Source organism: Lepus europaeus, chromosome 1 (assembly GCF_033115175.1).
Source record: "Lepus europaeus isolate LE1 chromosome 1, mLepTim1.pri, whole genome shotgun sequence".
NCBI lineage: Eukaryota > Metazoa > Chordata > Mammalia > Lagomorpha > Leporidae > Lepus > Lepus europaeus.
In genome coordinates, this window is record NC_084827.1 from 97847760 (window position 1) to 97870417 (window position 22658).

Genomic DNA, 22658 nt, shown 5'->3' on the forward strand with positions numbered 1-22658 from the left:
GTTTTTAGCCAATGACTGGCAATAATTTGTAGGCAGCTGTAAAATGGAACACAACTGCTGAAATGTGTTCCATTGATACTACTGCATAAAAGTCTATAACTAACTGACACTAGAACAACTAGAAGGAAGCAAGAGGGACTGGTTGTCAAAGCATTGGCATAGATTATCTGTTGAGCAAGCACAACCAACGTGAGTACAGAAGACTGCATTTTTCAGGAGGGCATCACACACATCTAGAGGAAGGCATGCTACCTCTGGGTGGTGGGAAGAAGAAACAAGATGTCACAAGGTTTAGAGGGTCAGCCAAAACACATGATTTCAGAAATAGGATCTCAGTATACCTATGTAGAATAAATCTTATGAAAAATTAAAAGAAAATAAGTCGTTAGATCTTTATTACCAACTCCAGTCATGAACTTTACAACTATTTAACTGATATAATGTGATCTCAATAGTTGTGTTTCCAATCTGGTATGGGGGAACTTCAAAAAATGCACAGAGAAATGGAAATGAAAGATAAATTTAATGGAAATCCATGCATAGATTTTAGTTATATCCATGTTTCCATGAATTTTTTTTCTGTGAAGACACCTCATACATGTATCTCAGAATGTTTTGTACCAAGAAAAGTCTACCTTAAAAAAAGTTCTCTTGGAGTTGGCACTGTGGCGTAGTGGGTAAAGCCGCCGCCTGCAGTGCCGGCATCCCCTATGGGACCAGTTTGAGTCCTGGCTGCTCCACTTCTGATCCAGCTCTCTGCTATGGTCTTGGAAAGCAGTAGAAGATGGCCCATGTCCTTGGGCCCCGTACCTGCATGGGAGACCCAGAAGAAGCTCCCAACTCCTGGCTTCAGATTGGCTCAGCTCCAGACATTGCAGCCATTTGGGGAGTGAAGCAGCAGATGGAAGATCTCTCTCTCTGCCTCTCCTTCTCTCTCTGTGTGTCTCTGACTTTGAAATAAGTAAATAAATCTTTAAAAAAATCTTGATTTTTCTTTATTTGAAAGATTCACATATATATACATATACATATACATATGAAAGAGAGAGAGTTAGGGAGACAGAAATCTCCCACCCACTGTTTCTCTCCCCAATTCCTGCAACAGCCAGGGCTGGGCCCAAACTTACCTTTTAACTGCATTTGCTACAAAATGTTTGAGAAACTTCACATAATAAGCATGTAATGTAAAGCTAGCATCTTCCATTCTGAGAATATTTGACTACATTTAACTTGTGATTGTCCCCTTCTCTCAGCAGAATCATAAAAACCAGGGGCAGGTTTTTAAACTGCAGTGATTTAAACTACCATTTGGGAAGCCTGTTTCCCATTTCAGAGAGCTGGTTTGAGTTTCAACTATTCTATTTCCTATCCAGCTTCCTACTACTGTGTCTGGAAAAGCAGTGGTTGATGGCCTACTTCTTTGGGTCTCTGCTTGGGCTCTTGGTTTCAGCCTCATCTAGCCCTAGCTGCTGTGAGCATTTGGGGAATGCATCAGAAGATAGAAGATCTCTCTGCCTCTGTCTCTCCCTCCCTCACTATCACTTTGCCTTTCAAATAATTAAAGAAAGCTTAAAAAACTTATATTAAGGACTCTGCTGGCTTAAGTACAGTATGAAAAGCAGACACAATTCCTACATATAGGAAGCTTCACATCTGAGATACTCATGTACACTAAGACATGAACGTAGTTGAAATAGTTAAATACACAGTCCGTAGACATGCAAAGAACTAAATTCTCTAATGTTTCAAAAAGCATTAGCTAATGAATCACAGAATGGAATCTTAAACCATGGCAAATTCAAAGAGAATTCCTTAACAAGAGCCTTTGTTTGTTTTGTTTGGGAGTTTGAACAATAAATAAAACATCAGAGACAGCACTGGGTACTTCAAAAAGGCAGTATTCCAATAGAAATGGTATGGCAAAATATTTTCTCTGCAGTGTGTAGAGCATCATTAAATATATTAAGTAAATAGGATGTCTCTTTTACACCTTACCATTGAAATTGCTGATGATAAGAGTGTGTACTTCTAAGTATTCAATAATTAGGCATATTTTCTACTATACAGATATAGCATGTTTCTCTCTTCTTGTCTTTGATTCATTGGAGAATTTTTTGTTTCTAATTAATTTTCTAGTGCTTCATTCTAAAATCCTATGGTGACTTCTCTTTTTTTCTCCTTTGACATTTGCGTGCAGTAATGCACTGAGTTCTATACAAGGGAGTGTAGGTGATCACCACTGAAAATTGAAAAGGGAGAAGTTGTCCATTGTGAATGATGCTATTGTAGTCAAATGGGTGGCAGGAGTCATGTACTTCAGTGGAACAGTATCCAGTAAACATATGAGCCCAGTTCCACCTCTGTATACTTTGCAAAATTAAATGGAATGATGCTGACAAGTACAACTAACTCTTCATAGTTTATTTTCATTTAGTAGTCTCAGTTCTTGGGGGAAAAAAACCCTGAACTTTGAAATGTATCTTCCCTGTTTCTCTTGTTGCACAATATAGTAAGTTTTGTTTTGTTACTTATTAACATTACCAGTCCCTGTTTTGGCTTTTTGTGGTACACAGTTTCAATGACAACAATTAGTAGTAGATGAGCATTTGCTCCTCAATGCTGGGAATTGGATTTTTTTTATAGGCACATCCTGTTTTCAGTAATTGGATGTACCACTAAGGAGTGAAACAAAAGATGAAACAACTTTCAAAGGAAGACAAATGGAATTAATATTCCAATTGGGTAATTACAATCCACCAGTCTAAAAAAATCCCTTTCCTTTTCAACCTCAGATTATTTTGCAACATGACTCTCTTATACTTAAAGCCTACTTTCTTACATCACACACAAGAATGCTTTTCAAGTTTGGGATAGAATAATTTCTTCTAATGATAGAGTGGCTAGTTCTTGGACTTCTTCAGGATTTTCTGACATAATACAGCAAGCGAGCTGATTTTTGTGTGTTCTTATTGGTCTCATCTTCCTTTAAGGTACAAGTAATCTGAGTCATTTTCATGACACAATGTAGCATAAGTTAAATTTCTTTTACTGAAAAGAAGTGTGGAATTTGCATGAGTGGGGAAGCAGGAGTCAGATGGGCTCTGTTCAAATCCTGGTAATGTAATTGTTAATTATGTAATCTTGGGAAAGCCGCTTAAAATTCAGTGTCTCAGTGGTCTTTTATGTACAATAGCAACAGTCTCTACCTTATTGTATATAACATTAGTAGTTAATACTTGTAAGCGTTCAAGCACATTTCTAAATACTTTATGCATACATTGAGTCAGTGTATGAGTAAGCCTCTTGGAAATTTCTGGTACAACTGAGCCCACAGAAAATATGTGGTAAGTATCCATCAAGGAGAAGGAAAAATTTCACATTAAATCCTTCATATTTTAATCTGTTTTTAAAAACACTGGTATAAAGTAAGTTTCCTCAAGGTAAGCACAGAATAACAATATAGAGAAAATAAGGGTAATAATATCAGTTCCATAAATTAATACAGCCTATTAGATACTGAACATGCTATTGCCATTCAGATTCTCTGTTAATATTGCACCTTTTGCAGTGATAGGGAGCATGCTAATTATGGAAATAAAAAATGAAAAAGTTAGGGCCCTCCACTCCCTTATGCACACCATAAATCCTCCAACTTTGGGGAGAAAATGTCCCACATCTCTCAAGTAGGGGTAGCATAAGAGGCAACATTTCATATGCATACACCTTTGTGCATTTTCACACATATATCAACTATAATCTCCATCAGCGACTTATTCTCTGAAAAGAAAATTGACTAAAATAAAATTAAAGCTCCAAACATCAACCCCATTTTGAAATTGTTGAAAGAATATCAATAATGACAGGTTTTAACATGTATTTTAAAAATGAGTCAATATTTCATTATTCTTAGTTTTTTTTGTTTCAAATAAATACATGCTTTTTGTTAAAAAATAAACAGTGTTGGGTCGTGTGGCATGATATGGTGGGTTAAACTATATAGCTTGCAGCACCTTTATGCCATATTGGAGCAGCAGTGTGAGTCCTGGCTGCTCTGCTTCCAATCCAGTTTCCTGCTAGTGCACCTGAAAAGGCAGCATGATGGCCCAAGTACTTGGGCCCCAGCCACCCACTTGGGAGATCCACATGGAGTTCCTGGCTCCTGGCTTTGGCTTGGTTCAGTCTGTCTGGGCTGTTGTGGGCATTTGGGGAGTGAACCAGTGGATGGAAGATCATACTTGCTCACTCTCTCTCTCTCTCTCTCCTTTGCTCCCCCTTAGCCCCCATCACTCTACTTACAAATAGATGAGCAAATCTTTTAGAACAAACAAGCAATGTAAAGATATAAGGCAAAAGGGTTAGATCCTCTATTCCAGTTTTTTGAAGGAAGCATTTTCTAATAGATTGGTTTATATTTCTTGCAGATATCTTCACATAAAAACAAATACATTTATACACACAGATTTTTCTACAAATTAAAATATAAACACATCATTCTATGATTTGCTTTTTTTCTCTTGACAACATATTATGAGTATCCTTTTATGACAGTACTGATAGATTTCTTTTAACAAATATTTGAGCACTCCACACATTGTGAAACAAAACAAAATCTGGAGCTTACATTAGATAGGGAGATAAGAAAGTAGGAAGGGGTATTTGAACAGAGGCCTGAATAAATATGCCAGCATGCTGTCCTAGTTAATCAATTTATCATTGGGACATATAATTTGCTTCCATGTGTCCACTGTTTCAAGGAACTAAATGGGCCAAAGATGGGCCTAATCCATGTAAGTGCTGTCTACTTGTGTGTAAGTTTTTCCACAACAAGGATTTCTAAAGTACAACAGATACCATTTTTAGTGTCAAAAAATATTTTCGTATCACCACCCAAACTACTCTCACTAAAGTGTCCTGCCACCAAGACTCTGTGATGTTTCCTATCTAGTTGATTCCTGCCATTCCCATAGGCAGTCACACTCCTTAATGTTCCTTGAACTTACTGATGAGAAATGACATTTCTGCTTCGATTTCCCTGGTTACTTGTGAGTTTTCAGATCTTATCATATATTTTTTGGAAATTATCATTGCTTTTTCTTTTCATTGCCTAGTTACATGTTTATTGTGATCTTTTACAAAAGGATTGTCACCATGTTCCTAAAGTTGTAATTATGAAATCTATGAAGTTTGTATTCCTTAAATAAAAGGTTTCTGGGGAGAAAAAGAATAAATAAAGCAAAAGTATATTTCAAAAAAAGAATTCAGGCCGGCGCCGTGGCTCAACAGGCTAATCCTCCGCCTTGCGGTGCCGGCACACCAGGTTCTAGTCCCGGTCGGGGCACCGATCCTGTCCCGGTTGCCCCTCTTCCAGGCCAGCTCTCTGCTGTGGCCCGGGAGTGCAGTGGAGGATGGCCCAAGTCCGGCCCTGCACCCACATGGGAGACCAGGAGAAGCACCTGGCTCCTGCCATCGGAACAGCGCGGTGCGCCGGCCGCAGCGCGCTACCGCGGCGGCCATTGGAGGGTGAACCAACGGCAAAAGGAAGACCTTTCTCTCTGTCTCTCTCTCACTGTCCACTCTGCCTGTCAAAAATAAAAAATAATAAAAAAAAAAGAATTCAGTGTGAAATTTCTTTTATAGTAAAAAAAAAATACCATTTAACAGTGGTTTTTTGACTTTGCTTATGACTTTTCGTAATTTTTTTAAACTTTTGTATATTCAAGAATTATTTTTCTTCTATATTTTCTTTTTTTTTTTTTTTTTGACAGGCAGAGTGGACAGTGAGAGAGAGAGAGAGAGACAGAGAGAAAGGTCTTCCTTTTTGCCTTTGGTTCACCCTCCAATGGCCGCTGTGGCCGGCGCACACTGATCCGAAGCCAGGAGCCAGGTGCTTCTCCTGGTCTCCCATGCGGGTGTAGGGCCCCAGGACCAGGGCCATCCTCCACTGTACTCCCGGGCCACAGCAGAGAGCTGGACTGGAAGAGGAGCAACCGGAACAGAATCCGGCACCCCAACTGGGACTAGAACCTGGAGTGCCGGCGCTGCAGGCGGAGGATTAGCCTTGAGCCGCGGCACCGGCCATCCTCTATATTTTCATCACTGGGTATCTACCCTGTGCCACACTTTCCCAAGAGTCATTGGGATACAGGGTCAACAACAATGCTTATGAGGGCTGGTGTTGTGCACAGTGGGTTAAGCTGCCGATTGTGATACTGGTATCCCATATCAGAGTTATGTTTCTCCTCCAGCTTTGTGCTGGGAAAGCAATGAAAGATAGCCCAAGTAAGCCATCTCCTGCACCCACGTGCAAGATCAAGATGGAGATACTGACTACTGGCTTTGGTTGGGCCCAGATCTGACAGATGTTCTCATTTAGCAATGCCTGTTCTCGTTGATTTGCTTTCAAATAAATAAATAAATCTTAAAATATTTTAAAAATTCAATGATTAGGATTTAGTGGGGGAAATAGAAAAAAAGTGTATGAATATGAGGTCATGCAGGAGAGACTCACAGGGTGTTTGGAGAAGGGAATGACTGCCTATCTATGTAAATAATGCACTGATGTCTCTCAGAGAAGATGGCATTTAATTGGACTCCAAGAAGAAGCAAGGGAGTGAGCCACCTAGGAACGTGTCTTCTAATCAGGAATACAGCAATGGCAAAGAGACCAAAGGCTGAGTGAGTGAATCAGTGAGTGGTAGCCACATTGTGAAAAGTCACTGGGGGATTCCAGCGAAGGGTGACATTCCCTGACTTACATTTTCAAAGTTGCAATTTCTGGTTGCAATGCATAACACAATAGACTTCAAGAGGTGAGAACCAAGAGGAAAACAGGGAGAAAATTTATGAGAATATTACAATATCCAGGGTAGGAGATGTCAAGAGCTTCTGGATAGTATGATATTAAAGGTTTATTACTCTAAGAGTAGATAAACTAAATTTAGGAGCTGACATTGTGGCCAACAGCTTAAGCCACGGCCTGTGATGCCAGCGTCTCATATGAGCACTGGTTCCAGTTCTGGTGGTTCCACTTCCTATCCAGCTCCCTGCTAATGCATGTGGAAAAGCAGCAGAAGATGCTCCAAGTATTTGTTCCCCTGCCACTCAAGTCAGAGACCTAGATGGGGTTACAGGCTCCTGACTGTTGTGGCCATTTGGGGAGTGAATCAACAGATGGAGGATCCTCTCTCTCTCTCTCTCGCTCACTCGCTCTACCTCCTTAACTTTGCCTTTCAAATAAATAATGATTAAATCTTTTTAAAAACAATATAAAGATCAAATTTACATCTGTTTTCTAAGTTAGTTTGAGAGTTATATGCAAGTTAGATCCTTCATTGTGTGTAATGCATTTTAGACTAACAAATAAATATAAAATAGTACTTCTGCTTTTCTCCCTGCATTTATCCACACTTTTTTCTGAGACTGTTAGGGTTGATTTTGCCAAGAGTCTATTTTATAAGTGATAAGTTAGAAATTTTAAGGATTTTCCCCAAATATTTTTATTGTAGCAGTGATTTATCTTATAAATGTATGCAAACTTCCCCTAATAAACATTATTCTATATTCATATTGACCTATTTTTTTAACTTTCTGTATATGAGAGAGGACATGGAGTATTTATCTTTCTGTGTCTGATTGTTTCATTAACATGTTTTCCATATCCATTCATTTGACACAATATCACTCTTTTTATGGCTGACTGATATTCCATTATGTATATAAACCACGCATTCATTATCCATTCACCTGTCAGTAAACATGTAGGTTATCAATACTGTTGTGAGTAGTGCTGCTATAAAGGTGATAAGGCAGGTATCTCTTTCACTTATTTCATTATTGATTTTCTTTTGGGTATTTATCCAGAACTAACTAGATCACAATGTAGGTACAGGTAACAAAACACAGACACAAACAATAGGTTCTAGTATTCTACAGCACAATGGAATGACTATAGTTCTCAATAATCTACTATATATTTTATGAATAAGTAGGAAAGTCTCAATGGTGCTAAATATAAAGCAATCATAAGGACATGGAAATGTTAACTGACCTGATTTGATCAATACATATGATCAATACATATGTTGTATACTTATAGAAATATCAAAAATATGTGCAAGTATTAAGGCTTAAGCAAAAATTTTCAAATGTCTAAGGAGAAGGAAATGCTTACTAACCTATTTTGACCATTATGCATTATACTTATATTGAATTATTACACTATACTCTCTAAATATGCCCAATTAAAATAATAACTTCTTAAGATCACAAAAATTGCCTTCCCAAGTATGAATCCATCCCAGGTAGCTGTACTTTTAGTAGTGGGCATCTTCTCTCCATCTGCCTTCTATCCCACCTAAGTTCATCCCACCGTGGAATATATGATGGACAGTAACATGAGCCCCCTGATGCCTCAGAGCGATCTTTTTGGTTGTGAACTAAAGGCTGAAAAAGATTATCACTTTAAAGTGGACAATGATGAAAATGAGCACTAGTTGTCTTTAAGAATGGTCATTGTTGGTGTTGATGCAAAGGATGAATTGCACATTGTTGAAGCAGAGGCAGTGAATTCTGAAGGCAAGTCCAATTAGAGTCACACTGGCAACTTTGAAAATGTCAGTACAGCCAATGGTTTCTCTTTGGTCTTAAGGTTGAAGTGTGGTTCAGGGTCTGTGCATATTAGTGGACAGCACTTAGTAGCTGTAGAGGAAGATGCAGAGCCAGAAGGTGAATAGGAGGAAGTGAGACTATGAAGTGTATCTGGAAACCGATCTGTCCCTGGAGGTGGCAGCAAGGTACCACAGAAGAACGTGAAGCTTGCTGCAGAGGAAGAAGGAGGAAGAGGAAGAGGAAGGGAAGGGGAGGAGGAGGGGAAGGAGGAGAAGGGGAGGAGAGAGAGGAGAGGGAGGAGGGAGAGGAAGTGGAGGAGGAAGAAGAAAAAGAAGGAAATTCTGATGAAGAAACTGAAGAAAAAGCTCCAGTGAATAAATCTATACAGATACCCCAGCCAAAAATGCACAAAAATCAAATCAGAATAAAAGACTCAAAACCATCAACACCAAGATAAAAAATCTGATAATTCTTGGGAAAAAAAAAAATACAGGGGAAAAAAACCTCCTAAAAAATCGACAGGACCTAGTTCTACGGACAACATTAAAGCAAAAACCCAGGCAAGGATATAGAAAAAGGTGGTTCTCTTCCCACAGTGAAAGCCAGATTCATTGATTATGTGAAGAATTGCTTCCAGATGGCTGGCCAGGAGACTATTCAAGATATTTGGCAGTGAAGGAAGTCTTTTTAGGATAATAGTTTATACAATTTGTGAAAATTTTCTATCATATTTCATTTATGTTAACAGTTGATATCTGACTGTCCTTTTTAACAACACAATGTGAGAACTTTCTATGTTTGGTAAATATTGTCCAGGTTCCATTGCCAAGGATGTGTTGTCCAAAATGTCTGCTCAGTTTTTAAAGACGAAGTTCACCCTTTGCTTGGTGTTAAATATGGATGGGATGTTAATATAGGATAGTAGTGGTGGTCACACATGGAAATGGTGGGGAGACAAAAATATACATGAAAAGTAAACTCAGTATTTTAATAAAGTAAAAAAAAAATCACAAAAATTATCTTTTACCCAGTGATAGAAGATCCTCAATCTTTTTATTACTGGACCTCAAATTCATTGATACATATCTAAATTTTGTAGCATACAATAGTATTCTAATTATTGCTGCTTTTTTTTTTTTTTTGACATGCAGAGTGGACAGTGAGAGAGAAAGACAGAGAGAAAGGTCTTCCTTTGCCCTTGGTTCACCCTCCAATGGCCACCGCAGCCGGTGTGCTGCAGCCGGCGCACCGCGCTGATCCGAAGCCAGGAGCCAGGTGCTTCTCCTGATCTCCCTTGCGGGTGCAGGGTCCAAGGACTTGGGCCATCCTCCACTGTACTCCCGGGCCATAGCAGAGAGCTGGCCTGGAAGAGGGGCAACCAGGACAGAATCTGGCACCCTGACCAGGACTAGAACCCAGTGTGCTGGAGCCACAGGTGGAGGATTAGCCTATTGAGCCATGGCGCCTGCTGTTGCTTTCTAGTATACTTAATATATTTTAAAGTTCAATAAACACAGCAAACCATTCACTAATATTAACTATACCAGTTCTATTAATTTATGGATGATTACTTTCTCTGTCATTGTTATGAACTGGAAAAGCAGGAAATATGAAGAGTCAAAGGCAATCATGTTTTTGAAATGTGTAACCCAGAGTTGTTTCATGATCACAACAAATGTTCCTAAGGCAGAATCCTGTTTTCTGTGTTTCCTCATCTCTCATCTTCTGCCTTTGAGGTTCTGTGGTCCTCCATGGCAGCATTTACTATATTTGCTTTATGTTATGTTCAATTATTTGACCAAATTTGCAGAAACCCAAATGCTTGAACACAGGAGCATTATATACTAGATTCTAATAGCTTAGACATGTAATGTCATTTCAAGAGTAGAAGTTGTTAATTTTGATGAAGTCCAATTTATTTTATAATACTCTTACTTTGATATCATATATATGAATCTTTTATAAAACTAAGGTCATAAAGAATTACTCCTGTATATCTGCTAAGAGTCTTACAGTTTTGTTTCTAGTTTAAGTATTTGAATTTCTTGTTAATTTTATATATGATAAGATAAAGATCAATTTCTTTGTTCTTATTTTTGCCTGTGAATATCCAATTTTCTAATATTATTTGTTCAAAAATTTTTAAAAAGTTATTTTGCCTACTTAATGATCTTGGCATCCTTTCAAAAATAAGTTGACCTTCCAGGACATGGTTTATTTTTGGATGTGCAAGTTTGTTTCACTAATCTATGTTTCTTTCCATATACCAATATTACGCTGACTCTGTTATTGTTGGTTTGTAGTAATTTTTGAAATTGTGAAGTGTGAATTTGCTTTGTTTCTTTTCCCAGGTTGTTTTGCCTATTTTGCATCACTTGCAATTCCATATGAATTTTAGGATCTCTTTGCTGGTTTCTGACAATGCAAGGAAGTTTTCAGAATATATACTTTGTTAAATGTATCCTATGTTTCAGAAATGATATTCTCAATAAAATTATTTTCTTGCTTTAATTTTGAGATTCTTCCTTACATGTATACAGAAATGCAATTGACTTTACATTAATCTTGTATCATGCAACCTTCCTGAAATCATTAAAAATTAAATAATCTCATAATAAATAAATAAATATAAATAAATAAATAAATAAATTGTTTATTTAAAACATCATGTCATCTATGACTAACAAAAGTTATATTTCTTGTTTTCAAACTAGATGACTTTGTATTTTTTCTGCTTCAATGTTGCAGCTGGAATCTCTAGCACACTATTGAATAGAGACGGTAAGAGTGGTTCTTCTGCTCTTGATCTCAGAAAGAGAGCATCCAGCCTCTCATCTCTATCTATGCTATTAGCTGTGGGTTTTGTATGCATTCTTTATGAGATTGAGAAAATTTTGTTCTCTTCCTGAATTGTGGATTTTTTAAAATTTATTTTTATTTACTTGGAAGTCAGAGTTACATAGAGAGAAAAGGAGAATCAGAGAGAGAGAGAGAGAGAGAGAGAGAGAGAGAGAGAAAGAGAGAGAGAGTTTTCCATCTGCTGGTTCACTCCCCAATTGGCCACAATGGCTGGAGCTGCACTGATCTGAAGCCAGGAGCCAGGAGCTTCTTCTGGGTCTCCCATGCAGGTGCAGGGGCCTAAGGACTCGGGCCATCTTCTACTGCTTTCCCAGGCCCTAGTGAGAGCTGGATTGGAAGTGGAGCAGCCAGGACTTGAACCGGTGTCCATATGGGATGCTGGCACTGCAGGCGGTGGCTTTACCCACTACACCACAGCGCCAGACCCTTGTGGAATGTTTTATCTCAAGACAGTGTTGTTTGGCTTTTTCACATTTTTAAACCTTTCCACGTGTTGGGTCTATTAAGATGAATATTTTAAACAATATTCTATTGATATGGTGTGTTATTATATCAACTGATTTTCATATGGGAAGCCAAGTTTGCATACATAAGGTATATCTCACTTATCTATGGTATACATTTTTTGTATGTTTCAGATTTAGTTTCTTAGTATTTTGTTGGAACTCTTGGACTCATATTGGTGTGTAGTTTTCTTTTTTTTTTAATTGTAAATTAAGGTGGAACAGAGCAGATTTTTTTTTTACTGCTCTAACTTTATTTATTTATTTATTTTTTTGACAGGCAAAGTGGATAGAGACAGAGAAAAAAAGGTCTTCCTTTTTCCGTTGGTTCACCCCTCCATGGTTGCCGTGGCCAGCACGCTGCACTGATCCGAAGCCAGGAGCCAGTGCTTCTCCTGGTCTCCCATGCGGGTGCAGGGTCCAAGGACTTGGGCCATCCTCCACTGCACTCCCAGGCCACAGCAGAGAGCTGGACTGGAAGAGGGGCAACCAGGACAGAATCCGGCGCCCCGACCGAGACTATGTATTTATTTATTGTTGTTATTATTGTCATTATTATTGAACTCTTATTTATCATTTGTTCTCTTAATTAATTACTGGTTCAAATTTCTATTTCCATCATTTCCTTATCTCAACAAAACTAAGCATTCATCCATTTCTTCTATTGTAGGCCCAAATATTACATTATTAGATGTTATATGTCCAATAATAATATATGTACATTTTTTAAGAAAGTCTTCCAAAAATTCATGAAAACACATGTTATGCAAAAACTATGCATGGATTTCAATTGTTTTGCTTCTAAATGAACTTATCTTTTAATTCCACTTGTTCACAAACTTTTTGAAGATGCTTCATATACATTTCTCAGAGGCTGTTTCATTTCCTTCAATATTGTTTTCCTCTGTTCTTCAGATAGCCTAATTTCTATCTTTCTGTGTTCATATGTCCAACTCCTTCTTCTGCCTGTTTAAATCGACTATTGAAGCTAGGAGCTTCTTCTGAGCCATCCAAGTGGGTGCAGTGCACCAAGGACTTGGACCATCTTTCACTGTTTTCCCAGGCACATCATGAAGGAGTTGGTTCTGAAGTGTAGCAGCCTGAACTCAAACCAGCACACTTATGGGATGCCAGCAACGGAGGCAGCTGCTTAATCCACTACACCATGACATGGGCCCTGAGTGTCTTTTCTTGTTTCCAATTGAATAGGTTTGTTAGTCACCAGATTTTTTTTTTTTTTTTGTCCATCTGTAAAAGAACTGAATTGGCTGTCTTTTTCTATTTTATTTTTAGGAATTTTTTACATATTATATTGGATATTCAGAGATATCTTCTCCATCTATGGTCTGCCTCTTCATTTTTTAATGATGTCTTCTGATGAACAAATATTTTTTATTTTAATGTATCCTGGTGTAGCTATCTTTGCTTTTATGGCTGATTATTATTGTGCACTTTCTCAAAGGTCTTTATCTCAAAGAAGGTCATAAATACATTATTTTAGAGAATTTTTTGAAAATCAATAACAGTCACACTTAGAGATTTGCATTATAATTTGTATGTAATATATGTCAGATTTTAAAGGAAATTTTTACCCATATGGTTGTGCCATTATTCCAATAGTGTTTAGTAAAAAGACCATCTTGTCCCCTCCAGACCTAGTGTTGGGTTCTTAGTTTTTTTGGTGATTTTTTTCTTTGCCTGTACCAGTACCATACTGTCTTAATTATCAAAGCTTTACAACACATTTTGAGATTTATCAAAATAAGTTTCTCATCATTGTTCTTAAATTTGTCATTGCTACTTTTGGTCTTTGCATGTCGAACTTTATATAGAGTCATTTTTTATGTATATGGACGCATATTCTTATGCATGCACACACACATAAATAAACCCCACGGTCTAATCGTAAGTCAAATTATTAGCTCAGTTACTTTTGTTTCCATAAGTAAAGACACCTGAGAGGATCCTTTATGAATATTTATAGGGCAACAACTGGGCATATGCTAAAGAAAAGGAAAAGATGTTTTATTTGTTATTCTTACCTGTGGAATGATTTAAAATATTTTGGCAAACCTGGTAAATAAACTTCTATGGAATATGTATATATTCAAGCCAAACTTTGGGGTCAACAACTCCAGTTTAAGCCTGTCATAAAGCATCCCCTGAAAACCATGTTCATGTTACCAGCTTTATTGACAATACTTTATCAAGCACATGTTATTGACTACAACATGCAACTCTTCCTTAAATGTCTTGTGCATTAAAGTCTTGTTTCTCCAATAAAAGTATGAGTTCCCTAAGGGCAAAGGACTTTGAGAATTTTTTCTGTGCCTCGTGGTTACGTAATCATAGTGTTTAGTGAAATGCTCAAAGTATTGAAACACTTGATAAATGCCCCTTGATTGACCATTGACTCAGAGCCTGTCCCCTATCTGCAGTCTTGCTGCCTGGTATTTTCCATGTATTCCCCATCTAGCTTGCTGTCAGTATTCAACAGAGACGGATTTCTTTGCCAGTTAACTTTATTATTATTTTAGATTTCTCCTTGGACTGCCAATGGTCATTTGTGTCAGGGACCCAAAATTAACACAAGAACCACATGATGAAAAAATAATTTCCTAGTACAAAGATTCTTTGAATAGAGTGTGGCAAAATAAGAATGGAAAAAGCAGCCCACAGGTGAAGACACCTTTGGGTCTCTTCATACCTATTCAGTCTTCTAATCTTTCACTGTAGAATGTTATCCACAAAACAGACATATTGTGATTATCTGTAAACATTAGAGGATATAGCATCAAGCTGCATTGCCTCCACCAGGACTCGGAGCCGTACATTGCAAGCCGACACTCTCAGCAGACTTTGCTGAATTGCTGGCAGCATCAACATCTGATCGATATGCATGCTCACCAGCCAAGCTGACTAGTACATCTGTTCTGTGAAGAAACATACATTCTGCCTCTAGTACAATCAGTGTAATTAAAAATTAACATGCATTAATTGTTAGAGCTGATGTAAACAGCTGATGTTCCACTTAGCACTGTCTTCTGTACATATCATTAGGCAAAGCCAAATATTGTTAAGTAAACAGGCAGTGCTTACCAAAAGGAGAGAAATAGAAAACTAATTCCAACTAAATAAACTGACACTGTATTATAAGTCAAATTAAAATGATTAACCAGAGCCAGATTAGGCTCTGGATCTTCAGAGGAAAACAATTATAAAAGTCACATTTAATGATTTGAAGCTTGTTTTAGTAAATGTATTTAGGTGCAGTCTGAAATAGAGTTGGGGCATGTGTGATACAGTAGGAATTCGGAAGGGCAGGAAGTGGGATTCAGGACTGCATCCCATGAGAATGCATCACGCACAGGCACTCCAGTAGCTCGCATTCTCTGGAGACACCCACATCTGATGTTTCATGTTAAAAGAGTCTTGTTCTTTGTACGCATCTGTGTAACAGCCGTCAGTGTCAGTGTGAGTTTTAGGGACATACGGAAAGGACAATATACTCCTCACAACTTACGTCTTGCAAACTTTTTTTTTAATAATGTCATAGCAAAATGATTTCTCCATCTTGATTCAAACTCCGAGCAAAGAAGAAAATCTTACACAGGCAAGTCTTTGAGTTCTGTAGTTACAGATTGCCTGGGGCATTCAGCTGTGGAAGGCCGGGCTCTTCCTCCTTTGCTGAGGTTGTCCCTGCACCAGAGTTGTCTGTCACTCTCAGGCCCCAGTTACAAATAACCTGAATATGAATATTTGCTCTTAAGCTATTTTCTCATGAATTTTGAACAAATGTTTTTAAAGTTCCAATAAATATGATTTTGGAAAGAAAATAAAAATTACAGAGTGCTAGAGTCCAAAGGAGAAACCAATTATCCAGAAATTGCTGGGGAAAAGCATTGCTGCTAATCAGGTTCTGTTGTTTTGGTTTTTATCATAACAGCAAAGTTATTATAACAGAATAGCCATAAAATTCCTTAAGTATGTATCTACAAAATGTTGATCTCTCCACTGTAACTATATAGTGATGTGCTTGAGATAGTGCTGACATTATTTATTCATGATTGTGTTAAACTTGACTATGAACTGAATTAGTTCATGCATTAAAGTAAGGTATAAATATTTTGAATGCACTCATAATAAACAAACATTAGGTATGTCAAGGACCACAGCAATCAGAATGAACTCTGTAAAAGTTAAATAAGTTATGTATATTTAGGACATGAATATTAAAGCTAGCTATGAGCCACTACATTTTCTAACCAGCATCCATCTGCATGCTTTAAACATAATTAAATGATTGGTAGTTACAGATTAGCTGACAATTTAAACTACATAACTAAAAGATTTTTATAAAAATATATGGAATTTGCAGAGTTCTAAAGTTTAATATTGTTTATTATCTAAAACACAGTTGGCAAAACTCCTGAGAAATAGTAAAATTATTTTCTCTTTTGTGAATTAAAAAAAATCACTTAAAATTTGTTGGGTAAACCACCATTTAAAGAAAATAATTTGAATATGTTTTTCTAGTTTACTGCCTGATCAATATAGATTCAGTACATTTGATTAGTGATTAATAAAGGGGTAGAAAATACTTCCCACAATATCTGTATTAAATATTAATGATGTCTATCTTTTTTTCAATTATTTAAAAAAATCTTGATTATCTTATGGCTCCTAAAACTCATGTAAATCTCTGAGCAGTAACATGTAAATTATTGTAAGTACTGACGGCTTATGATTAATATAAACATGCTTTTTACTTTGGGAATTGCTTTTTAAAACATCTCTTCTTGGGGTTGACCCTGTAGTGTAGTGGGTAAAGCCAATGCCTGTAGTGCTGGCATCCCACATGGACACTAGTTCGAGTTTTGGCATCCAACTCTCAGTTATGGCCTGGAAAAGCAGTAAACGATGGCCCAAGTTCTTGGGCCCTTCCACCAACAGGGGAGATCTGGAGGAAGGCCCTGGCTCCTGGCTTTGGATTGGCACAGCTCTGGCTGTTGTGGGGAGTGAACCAACAGATGGACGACTTTCTCTCTCCCTCCCTCTCTCTCTCTCTCTCTCTCTCTCTCTCTCTCATTCTCTCTTCTCTCTCTGCCTCTCTGTAACTCTGCCTTTCAAATAAATAAATAAATCTTTTAAAAAAACCTTGCTCACAGGTACACAATACACATACAACAATTCACGGAAACTCTGCTCACTTCACTTTCCTATGTTTGTATAATGACAATGCAAGAATTTGTTAAAATAAAAATTGAAAACAATAAGAATGTCTTTTGATAAAATGTGAAAGTAGTGTTTTCATGAGGACTTTATACAATGATGGTTCTTAATTTGTCAGTGTACTCAAAATATACATTTTGTTTAAAGTAGAAGGTGTAAATTTCTGTTTTCATAAATTCTCTACATATTTTAGTAGATTTTCATGAGAACAGTAGTAACCAAATAAGTAATTGTTGTGCCAGAGGAAGGAGGATGTAAAATAAGTATAGAAATATAGAAATACTATTTACATACTAGAATACACAGCCACAAATAGTCTTTCTATATTTATTTACTAGTTATTTATATTTTTTATTAAACTTTTATTTAATGAATATAAATTTCCAAAGTACAGCTTATGGGTTACAATGGCTTCCCCCTCCCAAAACTTCCCTCCCACCCACAACCCTCCCCTTTCCCGCTGCCTCTCCCCTTCCAATCACATCATGATTCATTTTCCATTCACTTTATATACAGAAGATCAGTTTAGTATATATTAGGTAACGATTTCAACAGTTTGCCCCCATGTAGCAACACAAAGTGAAAAAAAAATACTGTTGGAGTACTAGTTATAGCATTAAATAAGAGTGTACAGCACATTAAAGACAGGGATCCTACATAATATTTTTTAAATTAATTAATTTTCTATGCCATTTCCAATTTAACACCAGGGTTTTTTTTTTTTTTTCATTTCCAATTATCTTTATATACAGAAGATCGATTCAGTATATAATTAGTAAAGATCTCACCAGTTTGTACCCACACAGAAACACAAAGTGTAAAAATACTGTTTCAGTACTAGTTATAGCATCACTGCACATTAGACAACACGTTAAGGACAGATCCCACATGGGATATAAGTACACAGTGACTTCTGTTGCCTCAGAATCAGCCCTTAAGGCATTCAGATCTGGCTGAAGAGCCCATGAGAGTATTGTAGGCATGGAAAGCCAAGATACCATGGAAAAGAAAAAAAAAAAAAAAAAGAAGAAGAAGACCTAAATGAAAGATCTCTGTGAGTGAGATCCCAGTGGAAAGAACGGGGCCATCAAAGAAGGAGGTACCTTTCTCTGAAGGGAGGAGAGAACTTCCACTTTGACTATGACCCTATCAGAATAAGACCAAAGTCAGCGAACTCTAAAGGCTTCCATAGCCCTTGCAACTCATGACTAGAGCCTAGGGAGATTACTGACGCCATGAACAGGAGTGTCAAATTGTTAAGTCAGCAATAGTTATTTATATTTTTATTAATGCAAGATTTTTCTTATATTGTTAATTATTCTGTTATTTATTAATTCAAGATAGTTTCCTTTTTAAAAAGTACTTATTTGGGCCCGCACTGTGGCTTAACAGGCTATTCCTCTGCCTTGTGGCTCCGGCACACCGGGTTCTAGTCCTGGTTGGGGCGCCGGATTCTATCCCAGTTGCCCCTCTTCCAGGCCAGCTCTCTGCTATGGCCCGGGAGTGCAGTGGAGGATGGTCCAAGTGCTTGGGACCTGCACCCCATGGGAGACCAGGAGAAGCACCTGGCTCCTGGCTTCGGATCAGCGAGATGCACTGGCCGCAGTGGCCATTGGAGGGTGAACCAACGGCAAAAAGGAAGAACTTTCTCTCTATTTCTCTCTCTCACTGTCCACTCTGCCTGTCAAAAAGAAAAAAAGTACTTATTTGAAAGGCAGAGTTAGAGAGAGAGAGAGAATAAGCCATCAATCCGTTGGTTCACTCCCTCAGATGGCTGCAACATCCACAGCTGGACCACGGCAAAGTCAGGAACTTTAACTCCAGCCAGGTCTCTCAAATGGGTGGCAGGAGCCCAAATACTTGGGCTATCTTTAACTGCTTTCATAGGCAGGGTGAAAGTTATCAGGGTGCTGGACCAGAAGTACAGCAGCCAGGACTTGTACCAACATTCAAAAGCCAGCATTGCTGCAGCGATTTAAGCCATTCTACCACATTGCTAGCCCAAAAGATAGTTTGCTATTAACGTTTATTAGAATGGAATTAATGTATTTAGGATTGATTTATCTCCTAATCAATATAATTTACTGTGTTATTTCATTTTGGACCACCTCTTCCACTCTTTCAGTGTTGGAACAGGCCAAACTGGTTTTTATATTTGCATATGCCTTCATAAGAAATTTACAGCAAATGATACACATAATTAACAATTAAAAATACATTTTACTCTTAAGCTTTCCATTAGTAGCTGAATCTAACAACAATTTTGACATAAGGCTTTACAAATTACAATGAAGAAACTGATGGTCAATTTTGGCTGTGTTCTACATAGCAATACCCAATGTCAATATCATAATTGGTCACATTGTCTTTTTGTTTATTTCCTAAAAAATAAAACTCATAATTATCTCTGAGTTTTGCTATTAGTTTGTTGCTAATGGTTGCTGTTTCTTGCTTCCCTTCTTTTCTATTCCTTTGTCCCAGACTACACATATGGTCTTACGAAACACCAGTTTCAAATGTGACTATGTATCTTCAGGCTAACAATGTGGTGAAATATCATCCCTCATGGGTTCTCATTGGGTTTTCCATTATTATGTGAGATGGGAATAGAGGATGGTATAACACACGAGGCAACAAGTCCATCCAGAGGGCAAACAAGCTTCAGAAGAGTACAAAGTCTAAGTGAGAAGACATCAATGATTACTTATTTAAAAACATTTACTTGTTTATTTGAAAGTCAGAGTTACAAAGAGAGAGGGAGATACAGAGAGAGAGATCTTCCATCCATTGGTTCACTCCCCAGATGACCACAATGTCTGGGACTGGACCAGGCGGAACCCAGGAGCCAGGAGCCTCCTTCAGGTCTCTCATGAGGGTGGCAGAAGCCTGGACATTTGAGCCACCCTCTACTGCTTTTCCCAGGCCATTAACAGAGAGCCAGATCAGAGTGGAGCTTCCAGGACACGAACTGGTGCCCATATGAGATCCTGGAGATGCAGGCAGCAGCATATCCACTATGTCACAATGCCAGCCTCGGTGATTACTTTTTATTGTGTTAGTATTTTGATTTGTTAATCAAGAGTTAGAAATCTTGTACCACTATTCATACTAGAGGCAGGCAGTCTCTCTAGTATGAACAAAAGGACTCTCCAGGGTGTGTAAAGAAACTAGAGACCTTAAAATAATTATCACTCTAGTTGGAAATATCAGGGAAATGATTTCACTCAAATTGCCCAAGTGGCAGAGGACAGTGAGAGGGATACAGTCAGGGCAATGTCTGAAAATTTGGAGATTAACGTTGAAATTCAAGGGCTGGATTTGTGGTGCATCAGGTTAAGCTGACACTTGCAACACCGACAACCAGAGCTCTCAGGTTAGAGTCTCAGCTGCTGTGATCCAGCTCCCTGCAAATGCACCTGGGAAAGCAGCAGAAGATGGCCTGAGTGCTCGGGCCTTTGCCAATCACGTGGGAGACCTGGATGGAGTTACAGGCTTCTGGCTCTTGTGGCCATTTTGGAAGTGAACAAGTAGATGGGAGATATTTCTCTCTCTTTCTCTCTCCTCCCCGCCCCAACCACCATCCTCCATCTTTCCCTCTATCTGTAACTCTGACTTTCAAATAAATAAATAAATCTTATAAAAAATTGAAATTCAACTCTTGGATGTCTATTATCTTAAAATAAAATTACTGTGCTCATTTAAGAAAGATAAAAGCAGTCAACCAAATTCAGCATGGCTTGAAGCTGCCTTGAAGTCCTGCTGTTTCTTAGTTTGCTCGCTCTCTATGGCTCTGGATTGTAAAGACCATGGCATCTATTTCAGACCTCTTTGTTCAAACCTTGAACCTTCCTCTAAGTCTCAAGAGGCCAGCGCCACGGTGGCTCCTCTTCTAGTCCAGCTCTCTGCTGTGGCCTGCGAAGGCAGTGGAGGATCGCCCAAGGGTTTGGGCCCTGCAGCCGCATGTAGGAAGCACCTGGCTCCCGTAGCAGCCATTTGGGGAGTGAACCAATGGAAAAAGGAAGACCTTTCTCTCTGTCTCTCTCTCACTGTCTAACTCTGCCTGTCAAAAAAAAAAAAATAAAAAAAAGAGAGAGAGAGAGAGAGAGAGATAGTTCACCTCCTACTTCACAGAATGCACAGAAGGTAGTAAGGAAAATTGTTTTAGGATTCTTCCACAAAACCTTGAAAATCACCTGATCTTTATCCTCTGTCCTTCCTATTTTGGGTGAAAAAGAAGAAGTTCTCCTTTTTCCAAGCCTATTTTTTCTGCTGGTCTCCAAATTCTGTGCTTACTGGCTTCTCAGAGAACCTTCTCGACCCATTTAATGGGCTCTCCCTTATAGCCACACTTGTATAAAATATCATTTACAGCATAATAATCTCAATTTTCTCCTTTAACTGATACCTCAGCATAAAAATTTGTATTTTCAGAGCAGCAGATACAAACAAACAAACAAACAAACCCTGAGAGGTATCTTGGGAGAATTGCCTGCAAACAAGAAAGGACAAGGGTTATGAGAAGGTAAAGAAAACTTCGGGAATGTGATGAGCATTTGAAGGAAGAAAGATTGGTTAAAAGAGTTGCAAGCTGCTTTATAGTTCTAAGATGCATTCAGCCAATCCTATGAGTTGCACACTTACAGAGTGCCAAGTTTCTCAAAAATGAACCTGTAATAACCCATCACTGTGCTCATGTATCACTGTGCTTATTTTGGGCAATAAGGTCCTTTCTGGTGAATTCAGAAGTGTAACACCTGGAGCTTTCATTTAGACAGGAATGGGGCATTTTCTCAGCAACATAGTCAGCCTCTTCCAAATCATCAAAAGTTTTAGTCTATCAATAAAAATCACTCACACCGAGCTTGCAGATGATAAATCCAATGATTTAGTTGTATTTGACACTGATGATTACTCCTTGTTATAACTTTTCTTGTCCTGAATTCTATGAGACTACTCTTACAGAATTTTTCTCTTAAATTTCTATTTATCAGAGCCATCCTCTGCAAACCACAGTTAAAATCCACCTTCTATTATTTCCAAAATTGGTGAATGCCACTATTATGTGCCAGGGTGGATACAAGTAACAAACTATAAAGTTTAGCATTGTCTCTCATGTTCACATTTTGAACTCTCACCATCCATATTTGATTAGCACAGAACTCGCCATCCTGCCACTTAAGCATTTCAAATCTCTCCCATTTATTTCCATTTGCATGGACTTCCAAAACTGCTGACCACCTGCCTTCACCATTGAATTGTAGCTAAATCCTACTTACACCGGATTCTGTCATAAGTTTATTCATAAAGCAGACTGAGTGAACTTGCTGTAATTCATATCTGTTGCCTATCGACTTCTTGTTAAAAATCCTTCACAATTCTTGAGATAGAGTTCAAAACTCCTGACTATTATATGGAGGGCTTGTTAATACCTTCCCCTTCCTATTCCTCCAGTCTCAC

The 22658-nt window shown here is 38.1% G+C and overlaps 1 pseudogene; it reads left to right on the forward strand.

Annotated features, from left to right (window-relative positions):
- The window catches only part of LOC133762994 (nucleophosmin-like), a 111706-nt pseudogene extending 102408 nt beyond the window's left edge, over positions 1-9298 (forward strand).
- The last annotated feature ends 13360 nt before the right edge of the window (positions 9299-22658 follow it).